At 48.9% G+C, this 12,656-nt stretch overlaps 3 non-coding genes across 3 annotated transcripts; all 3 read left to right on the plus strand.

Moving 5' to 3' along the window:
• The first annotated feature begins 1,631 nt into the window (after positions 1-1,631).
• LOC138653849 (U5 spliceosomal RNA) lies at positions 1,632-1,746 on the plus strand. Its single transcript, XR_011316061.1, has one exon. It is a non-coding gene; the product is annotated as a U5 spliceosomal RNA (small nuclear RNA).
• A 5,175-nt stretch (positions 1,747-6,921) lies between these two features.
• Positions 6,922-7,036, plus strand: LOC138653848 (U5 spliceosomal RNA). Its single transcript, XR_011316060.1, has one exon. It is a non-coding gene; the product is annotated as a U5 spliceosomal RNA (small nuclear RNA).
• Positions 7,037-9,496: 2,460 nt separating this feature from the next.
• LOC138653847 (U12 minor spliceosomal RNA) lies at positions 9,497-9,595 on the plus strand. Its single transcript, XR_011316059.1, has one exon. It is a non-coding gene; the product is annotated as a U12 minor spliceosomal RNA (small nuclear RNA).
• Positions 9,596-12,656: the final 3,061 nt, after the last annotated feature.

The following is a 12,656-nucleotide window of genomic DNA, read 5'->3' on the forward strand; positions in this document are numbered from 1 at the left end:
TGCCTGCAGAAGCTTTCTTAACTCACGGAGTTCAGTGGCCACAGTCATGAATGAAGGAAGTCCGCAGGAGGATGGGTATGTCCGGGATGCCCTTCCCACCCTTATGAGGCTTCTAGTACATGGCGGTTCACTGTACTCTGTCTATTTTGGAACCCCAGATGAAGTGAAAACTGACTTGGTAATGACCCTACACATGGTGACATGATGGAGCCGGTCCTGAGCTTTGTAGCTCGACACACAGGACCAGCACTTTGTCCTCACAAGTGAGACGTCTGAGGCTTCACAGTCCAAACCTTTACTTTGGCCAAGCATTCTTCCCGTGACTTGAGGGCCGCTCTTTCTTTCGCAAACCACACTCTAAGAACCTTAATGAAATCTGGCTAGATGTTAAAGGGGAAGGAGGCAGAGGAGGCCAGTTGCCAGCAGGGCGGGGGAGTTGGAGTCCATTTTCGTGGAGTCGGTATAAAATGGAGCAACTCCTAATATATATAACACATTGGGTGCAGTAGTTCAGTGCAGGATGTGCTGTAAATGTTTCCATAATAAGTTCTGTTGTGTCCTATAAATGTCTGTTCCTGATCCGAGGATCTCGGCTTTTAGTGGAGATGAATCTGTGCTGCACTTTCTGCACATGCTCAGTAGTGACCAGTGGAGTTGGTGGTTTGGCTTCCTGACTCCAGAGCCCTGGTTGCCAGTCTCCGAAGAGCATGACTTCCTTCTTCCTGCAGCTGATTTTGGCTTCTGCAGCTTGTCTGAAGGTCCCGCACATCTGGACAAAGTTATCGACTGAGCTTCGATCGGCGCAGAAAATGACTTGACCTCATGTTGTTCCGATGTGGTGATCGCTCTGTTCTGTCCGGACGGCGTCTGCGATCAGATCTCTATCATTGTACACAAAGGTCGAGCAGGTCACAGCTCCTGGAGGTTATGCAGTGTAGTGCCGCCATCATACATTATCAAGCTGGGAGTATTAGTCCCATCGTGTGGTGGCAACGATTTGGACCCGGCATGGATCACTCCGCAGATACGGCCATTGCATAGAGATTGTTGGGCACATGTTGTAGGGTCTGCCACCCAGGTCATTCATACACGTCTACAAGATGCCAATACTGCTGGAGGTGCCCACTTGTATAGAAAACGCCTTTGTGCGGGGTCTTTGCTCCTGTCGCTCCGTCCTCTGTTCCCTGTGCTGGGGCTGCATTATGGATTTCATTATCACCGAATAGTGCAAGAGGATTCCGAAGAATCTATCCGAACAATTATAATTATCTGTGTGATCCGCTCCTCCCATCCCTTCATGCTGGGTCTTTACTGTGCTAAATACTGACAACATCTGAAACATCCGTGAATGAGCCCTATACTGGAGGAATGAGCTGTGTCTCTATGGAAACCTTGTGACCGCCTCCTTCTGAGATTTGCATATCCCCCAGGATGCACCTGACCCGTCCTCAGAATTGTAACATTTCTTTCTTTATTTTCGTTAGTTTTTGTAGTAAAGTTCAGTAACAGATCAGATACATTGTGTCCGGGGGCCGGAGAACGTGACCCCACAGTCCATCCCGTGGCCGTCCTCTCCGCGGGGGGGATGAGCGCAGCGCAGGCCCCGGGTGACGCCGGCCGCTCTCCTCTCTGTACTCTGGTTTCTCTTCAGATCGAATAAATCTTTCGCCTTTTACTAAAGATTTCCGTGGAGAGGAACAATTATGAGTTTCATATAATTTTTTGATGCCCGGCGCTTGCTGGGCTCCTGCTCTGGTGAATAACAGGTTAATCTGGGTGTTTTGTTATGGGGGTGATGTATGGTGCACACAGTAATGTGTCTTTTGTCTCCATTGTGCCAGCAGTGCCCAGATATTAGGGGATCGCTGTGTGAAACGTCTCAAGCTGCTGCTTTTTCTGCAGGTTCCTGAGGTTTCCGCACTGTTACAGGGACGCGTCTTCAGTGTCCTCCTCCATTCCACCACATGCTCTGCGTCAGCAGTATATAGACTAAGGCCCTGATTCATCGCAGTATATAGACTAAGGCCCTGATTCATCGCGGTATATAGACTAAGGCCCTGATTCATCGCTGCCTTTGCGCCTGTTTTTTTTTCTAGTTTTGGTGATGATGATGTTTGTCCTTCGTTTTCGAAGATGACCATGACTTCAGGGTTAGAAGAGAATTAATAGTTATGGGTCCGGAGGTGGCTGATGAGTCCAATCCGGGCCCTGAAGGTTCGCTCACATACTTGACATACGAAAGCAGATGTGGTCAGTACACCAGATTCTGTTTGTGTCTTGCGTACAGCACGCTTTCTTTTTGCGTCACAGATTTTCCCATCTTCAGCTGCACGTGCTCCTGAGGTGATCCTGCCATGCCAACCTGGACGATCCAGGGCAAGCTCTTCCCATTCATTGGTGTTGACTTCCAGGTTTTTGAGAGACACCTTAAGGCAGTCTTTATAGCGCTTCTTCTGCCCCCCAACTGCTCGCTTTCCTTGGCACAGTTCTCCGTACAGCAGTTGTTTCGGTAGTCGGCTGTCCGGCATTCGGACCACATGTCCAGCCCACCTGGCTTGGACTTTCAGCAGTAGAGTGTAAACGCTGCAGAGCCCAGTTTGTTCCAGAATTGCCGTGTCTGGGACATTGTCTTGCCACCTGATGTGGAGGAGTCTGTGGAGGCAACTCATGTGGAAATGATTAAGCTGTTTAGCATGCCGGCTGTACACTGTCCAGGTCTCACTAGCATAGAGAAGTGTGGTGAGGACCTCCGCGCAGTAGACCTTCAGCTTGGTGGTAAGGCTGAGTCCCTTTCGTTCCCAGACGTTCTTATGCAGTCTCCCGAAGGCGGCACTGGCTTTGGCGATTCTGTTGTTAACCTCAGCGTCTATGGTTACTTCACGGGAAAGTGTGCTGCCTAAGTAGGTGAAGTTATCGACTGCTTTGAGGTTTTGCTCCTTCACCGTGATACGTGGCTCCTTGTACAGTTTTCCTGGAGCCGGTTGATACATAACTTCGGTTTTTCTAATGTTGATCTCGAGACCAAAACTGTCGCAGGCTTGCGAAAAACTGTCCATTTCATGCTGCATCTGCTATTCTGTGCTAGCGTTAAGTGCACAGTCATCAGCAAATAGTAATTCACGGATAACAGTCTCATGCACTTTCGTAACCGCCTTCAGGCGTTTTGGGTTGAATAGCTTGCCATCAGTCCTGTACCTCACCTGGATTCCATCTTCACAGTTGTTAAAGGCATCACTTAACATTGCAGAGAACAGCATACTGAACAGGGTTGGAGCAAGCACACAGCCTTGTTTTACGCCGTTTGTTACTGGCAAAGCCTCAGATACGTCTCCATCATTCAGAACCTTCACCATCATGCCATCATGGAACTGCCGGATGACTGAGATGAACTTGCTCGGGCAGCCAATTTTTTCCATGATCTTCCACAGGCCGTCCCTACTGACTGTGTCAAAAGCCTTGGTCAAATCAACAAAAGTTACATAAAGGTCACGGTGTTGCTCCTGGCACTTTTCCTGAAGTTGATGTGCTGAAAAGACCATATCTACTGTTCCACGTTTAGCACGGAAACCACACTGGCTTTCGGGTAACAGTCCTTGCTCAAGGTGATGTAAAAGGCGGTTGAGCAAGACGCGAGCCAATATCTTGCCTGCAGTGGACAGAAGGGAGATGCCTCGCTGGTTGTCACAAGATTGGTGATTTCCTTTCCTCTTGTATATGTGGATTATGCTGGCATCTTTCATCTGTTGTGGAACCTGTTCCTTTGTCCACATATACTGGAATAGTTTCATCACAGTTTGCATCAGAACAGGGCCGCCAGCTTTATATACCTCAGCAGGTATAGCATCATTTCCGGGTGCTTTTCCACAAGAAAGTTGTTTTACTGCTTTCCTGACTTCATCTTCACTTGGAAGAACATCAAGCTCCTTGTTGATTTCTACCTGGGGCAGGCGAGCAATAGCCTCATCATTGATATTGGCAGGGCGATTAAGAATATTATTAAAGTGCTCAGCCCACCGTTCCAGAATTTGTTTCTTTTCTGTCAGCAGCTTAGTTCCGTCTGCATTAAGCAGAGATGAAGAGCTTGATGACTGGGGTCCATATACAGCTTTGAGCGCATCGTAGAAGCGTTTCTGGTCATGGGTATCTGCATAGCCCTGAATTTCGTCGGCCTTCTTGCTAAACCTGATATCCTGCATCTCGCGTAGCTTGATTTGTACCTTTCTTTTTATGTTGGTAAAGGCACCTTTCTTAGCTAACGACGTGGGGTCATTTTGGTACACCTTATACCGCTGATGTTTCTCTTCTAGGAGTGTCTTTATTTCCTCGTCGTTTTCATCGAACCAGTCTTGATTATTTCTGGTTGCTGATCCAAGATGCTCCAGAGCAGTATTATAAACAGCATCTCTCAGAATTGTCCACTGTTCCTCAACGCCAATCTCCTCTGCCTGTAGTATATTTAACAGTCTGCCATCAAGGTCATTGGCAAGTTCCCTTGCAATTCTTTTATTTTGCAGCTTATAGATATTCAGCCTCTTTGTCGTTTTCTGCCCTTGGGGTCTCCTCGCAGGCAGGATGCGGAGCCTGCACTTAGACACAACGAGACGATGGTCAGTCCAGCAGTCTGCACCACACATGGCCTTCGTCACTCTAAAGTCCATCTCATCCCTTTTCCTGGCAATGATGTAATCAATGAGATGCCAATGGCTCGAGCGTGGGTGCATCCATGATGTCTTCTTGCGGGTGGGTAAGCGGAATAAAGTGTTGGTGATGACAAGGTCATGTGTGGCACACATCTTGAGGAGCAGCAGGCCATTACTGTTACACTTGCCAGTGCCGTGTCTCCCAATGACCCCTTCCCAGTTTTGATGGTCTGTTCCCACTCTGGCATTAAAGTCTCCAAGTATAATGAGCTTGTCTGCCTGTGGGATTGCTGAAGTAAGTGTGTCAAGTTCATCGTAGAACTTATCTTTGATGTCATCCGGATTAGTCATCGTGGAAGCATAGGCACTGATCAGAGTCGCGTGTTTCTTGTTTGTAAGTGGGAGCTGAAATGTCATCAGACGGTCGTTGATGCCCTCCGGAAGCCAGGTAAGTTTACGAGCAAGATGAGTTTTGATAGCAAATCCCACGCCTGATTCTCGTTTTTCAGTGCTGCCTCGACCACTCCAGAAGAATGTATATCCACCATTATGCTCTGTCAATTGACCCTTGTCTGCCAGGCGTGTTTCGCTGAGAGCTGCTATATCAACCTTGTAACGAGCTAGCTCCCGAGCAACCAATGCCGTTCTTCTCTCTGGTCTGTCTGCCTTGGTATTATCCAGCAGAGTTCTCACATTCCATGTGCCAAGGTTGAGTACCATCATTTTCTTTTTCTTTATTGTGTGTCGACCGCTGTATGGGAAACCCGCCAGCTGCGGTAGGCTGGCCAGGTGAAATGAAGCAGACTATGTTTGAGGCACCTTTTCTAGCCCCGTCCTTGATTGAGGTGAGAAGAGTGATCGTGAACAGGAATGCTCAGACACCCAGAAGGCTGCCAAACTCCACTGCTGCTTCGGTCCAGTAGAGAGCGACCATATGGCCTGGGCCGCCTGTGTGCAGGTTCGTGACTACAGCTTCCAGTGACTCCACACCTGCTGCTTTGCCACTCTCCCATCGCCACAGGACTTTTTGTTACGCAGTGGTTGAAGTCATGACTTGCGCTTGACTTGGATTAAAGTGAGGAAGAGTTGCGCAGTCGTCAACCTCACTCTCTAGCCCGTACCTATCGAGCCCCAGTGGCAAGAGCTAAGCGGGACAACTGGAGATAGGTCAGGGTGCAGTGGATGGCCAGCAGTGTCCTATATGTGCCTCGCTGCGCCCTCTCAGCGCTCCACAACACTGTGCTGGAAATCGCTTGTCTGTCCGTTGAACCTTGGTTTCTTCCGCACAGTCTGCCATATCCAGTCTTTACATGCAAGGGTAGGCAAACCCTTGAAAATCACTGTAGGTCTCAAAGAAACCCAACAGCTACCCTCACCTGGTTTGGACCGCCTGCCGAGGCGGTGTTCCGGGGTGTACCCGCTGCTGCATGCTAGCAGCTACTTGGAGGTACAGGTGAGAGTTGAGCATCAGATGAGGACCAAAGATGGAAGAGCTGTCCAAAGAGGACACGGCAAGCACTCCACCAGAGGTGCTACCTCTATCTAGATACCCCATATACCCCAGTGCAGTGTAGTGCCGCCATCATACATTATCAAGCTGGGAGTATTAGTCCCATCGTGTGGTGGCAACGATTTGGACCCCGCACGGATCACTCCGCAGATACGGCCATTGCATAGAGATTGTGGGACGTGTTGTAGGGTCTGCCACCCAGGTCATTCATACACGTCTACAAGATGCCAATACTGCTGAAGGTGCCCACTTGTATAGCAAACGCCTTTGTGCGGGGTCTTTGCTCCTGTCGCTCCGTCCTCTGTTCCCTGTGCTGGGGCTGCATTATGGATTTCATTATCACCGAATAGTGCAAGAGGATTCCGAAGAATCTATCCGAACAATTATCTGTGTGATCCGCTCCTCCCATCCCTTCATGCTGGGTCTTTACTGTGCTAAATACTGACAACATCTGAAACATCTGAGGAATGAGCCCTATACTGGAGGAATGAGCTCTATACTGGAGGAATGAGCTGTGTCTCTATGGAAACCTTGTGACCACCTCCTTCTGAGATCTGCATATCCCCCAGGATGCACCTGACCCGTCCTCAGAATTGTAACATTTCTTTCTTTATTTTCGTTAGTTTTTGTAGTAAAGTTCAGTAACAGATCAGATACATTGTGTCCGGGGGCCGGAGAACGTGACCCCACAGTCCATCCCGGGGCCGTCCTCTCCGCGGGGGGGGATGAGCGCAGCGCAGGCCCCGGGTGACGCCGGCCGCTCTCCTCTCTATACTCTGGTTTCTCTTCAGATCGAATAAATCTTTCGCCTTTTACTAAAGATTTCCGTGGAGAGGAACAATTATGAGTTTCATATAATTTTTTGATGCCCGGCGCTCGCTGGGCTCCTGTACTGGTGAATAACAGGTTAATCTGGGTGTTTTGTTATGGGGGTGATGTATGGTGCACACAGTAATGTGTCTTTTGTCACCATTGTGCCAGCAGCGCCCAAATATTAGCGGATCTCTGTGTGAAACGTCTCAAACTGCTGCTTTTTCTGCAGGTTCCTGAGGTTTCCACACTGTTACAGGTACGTGTCTTCAGTGTCCTCCTCCATTCACCCCATGCTCTGGGTCAGCAGTATATAGACTAAGGCCCTGATTCATCGCAGTATATAGACTAAGGCCCTGATTCATCGCAGTATATAGACTAAAGGTACCGTCACACTTAGCGACGCTGCAGCGATACCGACAACGATCCGGATCGCTGCAGCGTCGCTGTTTGGTCGCTGGAGAGCTGTCACACAGACAGCTCTCCAGCGACCAACGATCCCGAGGTCCCCGGTAACCAGGGTAAACATCGGGTAACTAAGCGCAGGGCCGCGCTTAGTAACCCGATGTTTACCCTGGTTACCAGCGTAAAAAAACAAACAGTACATACTTACATTCAGCTGTCTGTCCCTTGCCGTCTGGTTCCTGCACTGACTGCTGGCCGTAAAGTGAAAGTGAAAGCACAGCACAGCGGTAAGTCACACAGCGGTGACTCACCGCTGTGGCTGTGCTCTGCTTTCACTTTACGGCCAGCAGTCAGTGCAGGAACCAGACGGCAAGGGACAGACAGCTGAATGTAAGTATGTACTGTTTGTTTTTTTACGCTGGTAACCAGGGTAAACATCGGGTTACTAAGCGCGGCCCTGCGCTTAGTTACCCGATGTTTACCCTGGTTACCAGTGAAGACATCGCTGAATCGGTGTCACACACGCCGATTCAGCGATGTCTACGGGGAGTCCAGCGACGAAATAAAGTTCTGGACTTTCTTCCCCGACCAGCGATCTCCCAGCAGGGGCCTGATCGCTGCTGCCTGTCACACTGGACGATATCGCTAGCGAGGACGCTGCAACGTCACGGATCACTAGCGATATCGTCTAGTGTGACAGTACCTTAAGGCCCTGATTCATCGCAGTATATAGACTAAGGCCCTGATTCATCGCAGTATATAGACTAAGGCCCTGATTCATCGCAGTATATAGACTAAGGCCCTGATTCATCGCAGTATATACACTAAGGCCCTGATTCACCGCAGTATATAGACTAAGGCCCTGATTCATCGCAGTATATACACTAAGGCCCTGATTCATCGCAGTATATAGACTAAGGCCCTGATTCATCGCAGTATATAGACTAAGGCCCTGATTCATCGCAGTATATAGACTAAGGCCCTGATTCATCGCAGTATATACACTAAGGCCCTGATTCATCGCAGTATATACACTAAGGCCCTCATTCATCGCAGTATATACACTAAGGCCCTGATTCATCGCAGTATATAGACTAAGGCCCTGATTCATCGCAGTATATAGACTAAGGCCCTGATTCACCACAGTATATGGACTAAGGCCCTGATTCATCGCTGCCTTTGCGCCTGTTTTTTTTCTAGTCTTGGTAACTTTCTGTTTGCACCCAATTCATTATTCTATTTGTGGCTGTTTTGAATTCCGTTTTATATTTGTCGCCTGTTGTTGTTTTTTCTGCTTTGTGAGCAGAGTTTAGCGATTTCAGCTGTTTTTTGTCTGATTCATCAATTGTGTCTTTTCAAAACTCTGTAAAATGTTGTGCCCCCTCCGCCGCCCCCTGGGTGGTCTTATGCTCGTCTTTCAAAAAGGAAACAAGCGATAAGAAAAAGGTAATGTTTGACTTTGTACCAAATTCATGAACCGCCAGCGCCATTTTGATGAATTTGGTGCAATAATAGTGAGCGATATTACAAAACAAAAAAAGAAAAGTGAATTAAAAGTCTCAGAGATGAATCGGGGCCAAAATGCCAGAATTGCTGTTTTCGGTGGCCGCATGTTTCAGAAAAGAACATCATCAATAAAGCATCAGTTCGACACAGAAAAGCAGCCGTCACCGAGCTCCAAGGATGGGAAATGAAAACAAAACCCAAAAAACAAAATCTTCATTTTGTGTTTTCATTTTCTGAGACGATAACGTCACAAAGATCTGAATTTATAAACCACTAAATGAATAATAAACCCTTGTAGTTTTATCTGCACTTGTAGCGGCCGCAGACTCGGGTTTCGCTGCGTTCTTTGTCTCCGCGATCACTTCACCGTACAGACGAGTCGCCGCGCTCGGTGGAAGCCGACAATTCACTTGTTCTATCATTGTACAAGATCAGGGATCGGGCAGATCACGGCTCCTGGAGATCCTGCAATGTAGGGAGATCCTCCTCATCCTCATCACCGAGCGCTGACTATTATGTAATTCCACCGTGTGACACCAGAGGCGGAGGAGGCGCCAGTCAGCTCTCCCTAATACAGCCCGGGGGGCCGCACAGGGAGACAGCTCCGGGGTCACACAGGGAGGATACGCCTTAAACTAATGAGTAAGGAAATAAAGAGGCAGGGGACACCTGGCTCCTCACTACTTATGTGAGAGGAATTTTTGGATGGGTACAGGTCGCCCCATGGAGGACGAGGTCTGAAATTATTGATGAAAATGTTATTGATGGTTTATTGGTGCAGGTGAAATGCATTATGGGTAGTGAACGGCTGGTGGGCGTGGTGACATCATTGCCACTGTCTATAGTGCCGCCATCAGTAAGGCCCCTTTCACACATCAGGTTTTCGCTGTCAGGCTCAATCCGGCTAAATTTCAAAAAAGCGGAACAGGCAAATGTTGCTGCTGGTTCACTTTTTTTTCCCATAGACTTGTATTAGGCGTCTTTCACACTTCCGTCTTTACAGATCCGTTGCAATGCGTCGTTTTGGGAAAAAAAACGGATCCTTCAAATGTGCCCGCATGATCCGTTTTTTTCCCATAGACTTGTATTAGAGACGGATCGCGACGGATGACCACACGTCGCATCCGTCGTGTGACGGATCCGTCGTGTTTTGGCAGACCGTCGTCTGGAAAAAACGTTCAATGTAACTTTTTTTGTCTGCGTCGGGAAAATGTGTTGTGACGGATCCTGCGGCATACATCGTTGACTAGAATGGAACCATATGAACGCAGGATCCGTCGTGACACGTCGTATGACGTAATCCAGCGCTGGAATCCGTTTTTTTACACTGAGCATGCTCAGAATCAGGAATTTGTAGCCAATTGGCCAGAGAGGCCCCAAATCCATATAAACCTGGCCTGGGGCGTCACCCCCAAATGTGCCAGCAAGACTCCTGCCAGCCTGAAGACAGCCGGCCAGTCAATATATTGTTTCGCTATTTTCCAGTAGCCAATCACATTTGGGAGAGTCCCATTTTTTTTTAGGCATGGAAAAACGGATCCGTAAAAAAAACGGATGGTAAAAACGGACAAAACGGATGCAACGGATCCAGTTTTTTGACGGAACCGTCTAGCGGATCCGTCGAAATACTGGATGTGTTGCATCCGTTTTCACTATTTTTGACACATCCGTCAATACGTCGCGCCGACGCATTGTGGCGGATTTAAAAAAACGGAAGTGTGAAAGTAGCCTTAGTGCCGGATTGCGCCGGATGACATTGTGTTTCATCTATTTTTCGCTGGATCTGGCAAATCGGTTGTTTCCTATTTCTGGAAAAAACTTCCATAGCAACGTTTTTTGTCTCCGGCGGAAAATCCAGAAGCGCCGGCGCTTCCGGCTGTTTGCTAGAATGGAAGGCTATGGGAGCCGGAAGGTGACGGATCCGGAAAATGACGGATTCCGTTTTTTTAAACTGAGCATGCTCCAAATTTTTTTTATCCAATAATCTAGATATGCTATCCGGAGCCGTCACATCAGTTTTTCACAATCTGCGCCGGATCCGATTTTTCCAACATTCGCCGGATTGTGCCCGATGCAAACATCCTGATGTGTGAAAGTAGCCTAAGGCCCCTTTCACACATCAGTTTTTTGCATCAGGCATAATCCGTCGAATGTTGAAAAAAAATGGATCCATCGCAGATTGTGAAAATCTGATGCGACAGATCCGTTATTTCTCCAGATCTGACCAGTTGATCCGGCTAATTGGATCCTAAACAAATCGGTGCATGTTCAGTTAAAAAAACGGAATCTGGCGCCATAGCGTTCCGTTCTATCAAACAACGGACGGCGACGGATCCGTTGCTGTCCATTTTTTCATCGGACACAAAAAACTTTACTATGTCCGTTTTCTCCGGCCGCCGGATAATCAATTTTCGACAAATCTGGTGATCGACGGACGAAATGTGAGGCCATGCGTCACAATCTGTCGTTAACACAAGTCTATGAGAAAAAAATGGATCCAGCAGAAACATTCGCCGGATTGAGACTGATCCCACCGCAGAGACGACCATGAAGCTGCCCATAGAGTGCAGGGGATAATCGGGGATCAGCGGGAGGAGCCGCAGGCGGCAGATGTCAGGATACAGCAGTTACTCCCTTTCGCTGTGCTGCAGACTGTGCGGTTCTAGAACCTCTTCCCAGTGTAGGATGTAATCGTTTGTTCTACGACGGGTCCTGACGTTTGCAGCCGGCAGGTGCGGTGTCATACAGCTGGCAGCGACCAGAGCTGGCTCCAATAGCTGCTGTGCAACCATGTACATGGCGCTGACAGTGTCTGACATTTCAGTACCTGGAATTACTTCTCAGCATTTTGGCCAAGATCAAGTGTAGTATTGTTAGAATTGATGGTAGTAGGACCGGCCATCTTAGTAGAAGGGTCCATCACGCACTCTGGGTGGTGCACTGGGCAGTATGCTGGGTGGCTTATACACTCATCCGGTGAGATACCCCGGCCCCCCAGCAACCAGATCCATGAGGCTGGGTAAGTGAAAGCCCGGAGTGAGGAGCTTGGCACATTTTCAGGGCACTTCACGTTCATTTGTTCTGAGCACACGCCCTTGTCCGGGCCTCCTGGCTGATGGGGAATTTTTGGAATTTCCTTCTGAGGGTCCAGTCGCTTTTACGCTGTAAACCTTCACGACTCATTTTGTCTTGACCTGTGTGTCTCCCATTTCACGTGTGTCCTTGTCACTAGGACTTTTCGGGGTGCGGTTCCTTTATGGGTTCCCTGCTGACCGGTCTGCGGGAGTGTGTGGCTATCGGGCTCCGCTCGGCCATGAATACCCCGGCTCTCCTCTCTTGGGAGGGACCTGACCCATGCGGCTCCTAGTTCTGCTGGGGTGTCAGCCCAGAAGGATGCTGGAAGCAAGATTGGGTCTCCCTAAACTTCGGCTGGGGGAGCCCACTAGTCCCTGACCCTTGAGGGATGGGGATGGTTCATTGAGGGTCTTTCTCCTGCCGGTGGGAGTCACCATTCACCACGTCCTGGTGCACTTTTTTTGTGGCACTTAATTAAGTGCACTCAGGTATAAAGCTCAGTAATCGGGCGCCTTAAAAGAAGACTTTCTCTGTCTGTGATGGCTGTGTGCAGGGGCTCTCATCGACGTCCCTATGAGTTGTCCTGGCAGCCGGGGTCTGATGAAGAGCAACGTCGCGGCCATCTTCCTATTCACACAGCGCCATGTTCTCTAGGTTCTGAGTCCAGTATTGTAGGATGCAGGACAAGCAGTCAGGCGGTCACAGGGTCC

This window comes from Ranitomeya imitator, unplaced genomic scaffold, assembly GCF_032444005.1.
Source record: "Ranitomeya imitator isolate aRanImi1 unplaced genomic scaffold, aRanImi1.pri SCAFFOLD_1711, whole genome shotgun sequence".
In the NCBI taxonomy this organism is placed as follows: Eukaryota; Metazoa; Chordata; class Amphibia; order Anura; family Dendrobatidae; genus Ranitomeya; species Ranitomeya imitator.